Here is a 4,983-nt window from a genome sequence, read left to right as displayed (position 1 = left end):
TTGATATGTTAAAGTTAGGTCTTTGGAATTTAGAAACCCTGTCTCTCTGTCCAAAAGGCCTTACTTTTCAAGACCTTTGCCTCTGACCTAATGTAGTCAAGAAGCCTAGTGTTTCCTCTTTGTTCTTATCCGGTATCCGGGTCCTTCACCGGGGAAGACAGGCATCATGGGACAGCCTCCCCTTTCTGGGCTGAGGCTAAAGGGGAATAAGTTTTAGAGACAAATAAATACCATTTTCAAATATTATCACTTGAAGAGGCTAAGAACTTTATGTGGGACGTGTTTAAAATAGGACTTGTCACTTAAGCATGGCTCTTATCATTATCAATATTATTATCAAATGCAAAGTAAAAGGCCTATACACCGGAAATCCGGAAACCAGATAAATTGTCATGTTGAGATTGATCAGTATAAAAACTTACTGTTCTGACCCAAAATACCTTTGAACTTCCATTTTAAAAATGTGAAAGGCACAGGAGGTGAGAAGAACTGAAGCATGCAACCAGAACATATTTTGCATTGGGTTTGAGAAAGAAGGCTGCTCGCCCAATCTAACGTCTGTAACAAGTAACCTCCTACTCTCTGTATCTAGATCTTGATGGCCTGGTTAATGAACGTTGTACTTAAAAATGACACCGACACAGTTCTCCCGAAATAAACAGAAATAATAAAGCTAGCTGCCTCACCTCAGAAAACAAAGGCCAGCACAGCACATGAGGGATGTTAAAGTAGCTTCAACTGGCAGGTAAAATGACAGACATCCTTGTGAAAGAAAATCCTGACTCCTGGTGGTGGAGTCGTTTTGGCAGGAGGGACAAAGAGAAGCTACCCTGTTAATGACAGCTAATGGAAAGTTGCTTCAGCTCTAAGTTTTATGGCCAAAACATTCAAATTGAAATGTACACGTTGCTTCTGTTTTTGCTCAGTGTGACAGTTGCTGGCCCAGGTCCATTAAGCAGACAGGCCCGTGTGTGAATCCGCTGGGTGAGGCCGTATTAACCTCTTTGACATTGGCTTACTAACCCAGTGGCTCTTGTTTCTTCAGTTAATGTGGGTTTGTTGTTAATGTTCCCAGCCTTCCAAAGAACACACTGCTAGGTGCCACCGAACCTTTGGGAATAATTAGACTCTTTGTTACAACATACCTAGTATCTTAGAAAATCAATGACAATCCAAATGTATGAGATTAAAGTAAAAAAAAATCAATATGCTGGAAGGGACAAAGTATAATCTCCTGCCATTTAGATATTTCAAACGTTATATTATTTTAAAACAGAACCATTTGGGGGCCTACTTTTGCAAAGTTTGGATTCCATAAAAGCCCTCGGGGCTTAATTGTTATGACATCTTTAGTCATCACTTAACAAACCTGAATTCCTCGCAGGGCTTCTTGGAGCCACAACGTATAAAACAGGATGGAGAGAAACAGCAGCGGCTGTAATTTATCACCCGCAGGACTCTCCCAGGAGCGAGGTTAGATCCCCTTGAAAGGCAAAACGCATAGAGTGCTGGACCCTAGCCTGCGACTCTTCACAGCGGAGGGTCTGAGTGCTTCCTGTGACTCTGACTGTGACCTTCAGACCGTGGTTTTCGAGCTGTGCTCCCAGGGCCCTCCCCCCGCCCCAGGTTCTCCTGCAGCGCCCACTGTGACGACCCCAGAGGGCGAGGTTTACATAGCAGGCCTTCAGTTACTCAGAGGGAAGCGTGTTTCTGCTCTAAAGCCACTAACTAAAGCCGGTTGTGCCCACCTCCCAAACTAGTGTTAACCAGGAGCATGTGTTTTGTGAAAACAATCAGAACAGGTCACATATAAAATATCTTAATGAGGGTTACTTGGAATATAAAAATAATGACTGGTACACAAGACATACATACCAATTGCTCAGTGCTATCATTTTTGATCCCAGACACATATTTGAATGACTGGGACACGTTAAAAATTTAAAAAATAAAATAAAAATCCAGGGACCCAATTGAAATGGTTCTGACTTAATTGGTCTGGAATGGAGTCCAGGAATTAGTATTTTTTAAAGTTTCCCAGGGGATTCTAATATGCAATGGGAATGGATAACCACAGTATTGCAATAATGCCAAGAAAGAGATTATACCCACCCACCCAGAGAGCAGGGGAGGAAGGGAACCTAGAGGATCCAGCAGCGTCCGGACAACCGGACGAGCCTCCAAGCACCTGCTGTGCACCAAGGCCATGGAAGTAGCTGCTCCGACTCCTAAATATCAATGGAAGCGTTTTCATCCATGTGTCTGAACTCAGTGGTGGGATTCAAATAATTTAACAATCGGTTCTCTGCCCTAATGACTGTATTAAGTATAAAAAATGATATATCGAAAAGTAAAGGTAGTTTATTATTTCATGCACTTAATACTTAAATAAGAACAATAAAAAGGTACACAGAACTATATTATGTTATAAAAAAGAGTTTTAAAATATTAATGAAAACACATTAAATAATACCTGACAAAAAACAATACAAGTTGTCACCCCTGGTTGTTTGGCACTTTTTCTCTTTACGTTATGTTTAGAACATACATGAGGGAATTAAAATGTAGTATTTCATTAAAGGTATAATGAGTATTTTGAAATGAATAAATAAATATTACAAGCATTGTTCCATCAAATATTTTTCACCTGTGGACGGAATGAACATTACCACGGGCGCTTAGAATACGCTGTTATGCAGATGAACGTTAAAAAAGAGTAAGGAATGTAAACTTGTGATTTCCACATTGGGCGGCTGCCCAGGTGCCACCTCAGAGAGAACCCTGATTCAAGTGCCATTTTAACAACTGGTTTGCAAACTCAACAAAGAATTAGGTATCAGTTCCGCCAAACCCGTGTGAAGCAGCTGAATCCTGGCACTGTCTGAATGGCATCATCATTTGCTTTGTCACAGTATTTTCAAAACATATAATCTTAAGACTCACCAGAGTCTGGAATCTTAAAACTAAAAAATCCAGGCTTTCCTCTTCTCAACTCTGATTCAGTAGGTCCACACTGCAGCGCAGGAATCTTCCTGTTTAACAGCAGCCCAGGTAATGCTTATGATTCGGCAGGCTGGTAAACCCTGCTCCAGGATCTAAATTGCCAAGAGAGACTCCTACAGCCAGTCTTCAAATCTCACCATTTGAAGCCAGCACACACGTCAGTTCTAGAACAATCTTGTCATTTCCTGTACCATTCTATGCTGCCTAGCATAGCCCAACTGACTACATGTTCTTAAGTTATTTACTGAGTTCATGTGTTCCTGTTTTAACTCTCCACCCCCTCTGGAAATGCAGGAATTGGGACTGGGAAGTAGAGGGCTCTATCTGGTCTTAAGGGAGGTTAGGAAAATCCAAAAATTTGGCTAAACAAGAATAACGGAAGGACAAAGTCATATTTGGAAGTCAAGTCGGCAAGACAACTGAAAAGCCTTTCTGAAACATGCTAGCCCCTGTGTGTGCCTGCTGGAAAGAAGCAGAGGTAACAAGAAGTAGTGAGCTGACATTTCTGCACATGTGTCGCTAAGAGCTTTACATATATATTTTTGTTGTTGTTGTTGTATTCCTCTGAAGCTGGAAACGGGGTGACAGTCAAACAGACTCCCACATGCGCCCGATCGGGATCCACCCGGCACGCTTACCAGGGGGCGATGCTCTGCCCATCTGGGGCGTTGCTCTGTTGCAACCAGGGCCATTCTAGCACCTGATGCAGAGGCCACAGAGCCATCCTCAGTGCTCGGGCCAACTTTTGCTCCAATGGAGCCCCGGCTGCGGGAGGGGAAGAGAGAGACAGAGAGGAAGAAGAGGGGAAGGGGTGGAGAAGCAGATGGGCACTTCTCCTGTGTGCCCTGGCCGGGAATCGAACCCAGGACTCCTGCATGCCAGGCCAATGCTCTACCACTGAGCCAACCGGCCAGGGCCAAGCTTTACATATATTATCTCATTGAATCCACATAGTATCTGGGCCACATACTACTGTCAACCCAGTTTACAGAGAAAAAGACGTAGATACGTAAACTAAGTAACCTGCCCAGTGACACACAACAGTGAAGTAACATAGACCCAGGAAGCAGGCCCAGGCCCACTAGTCTCTGAACCACTGAGGAATACTGTCTCCCACATACAGAGAACAGAACAAACAAGCAAGTGTAGGGAGGAGCCTACAGGTTTTATTATCATCTCATCCCCTGCTTCCAGGGAACAAGTGACCTACAAAAACACCTAAGCTTAGACTGGAGTCTAGTGCTCCAGAGAGAAGCCCCAGGTGTTCGTGCATCTTCCTGAACTTATTTGTTGGGAATTTTTGGTTCATGTTGTTGAATTTGTTTTTAAAACTTGGTGAACAAAAGTGCACGCTCATCAAATGCAACTGACTTAAAAGGGACTGTCTTCCCAAGTATGAGATGTATTTTCTGACCACCTCGATTGCCTGACAGCGACAAGGCCGGAATCCTGATACCTAACTGAGGTTCTGTGTTCTGTTTCACATTAGCATTTCATCATGATTCTGAGAGATGGGGCTGTCCTCTCGGATGTGTTTCTTGCAGTAAAGAGGTCCAAGGAAAATGATAATAAAAACCAAAAAGAAAAAAGAACATCTGCCCCAAACAGGTGTCTTTACCTTGCTGAGGAATGTGAAAGGAAATCCTTTAGAAGAGAGACTATGTCATAAGGCGCAAAGGAAAACAAATGAATGGGGAGCTGACCCCCAGGTTTACCTCTCTGTGAGCCGTGTGACCCAGATTAACGACTTCTCCTCTCTCAGCGAGGAGGCTCAGTCCTAAAACAAGGGCCGGCCAGACCAGAGCCACAGGCCAGATCTGGCTCCATTAGACTGTTTTTTAAGGTCCTGCTTTCAAACAACAATTCTTATGGTTTTTATGTTTGCTTGTTTTGTTCTTTAGAGTTTGTTTGAGGAAAGAAGAGGAAGAACATTCAACAGAAATCCTACGGGTCCTGCGAAACCCACAATATGGACTGTCT

Source organism: Saccopteryx bilineata, chromosome 1 (genome assembly GCF_036850765.1).
Source record: "Saccopteryx bilineata isolate mSacBil1 chromosome 1, mSacBil1_pri_phased_curated, whole genome shotgun sequence".
In the NCBI taxonomy this organism is placed as follows: domain Eukaryota; kingdom Metazoa; phylum Chordata; class Mammalia; order Chiroptera; family Emballonuridae; genus Saccopteryx; species Saccopteryx bilineata.
The sequence above is the reverse complement of the archived record's forward strand: the minus strand, read 5'-3'. Positions refer to the sequence as shown.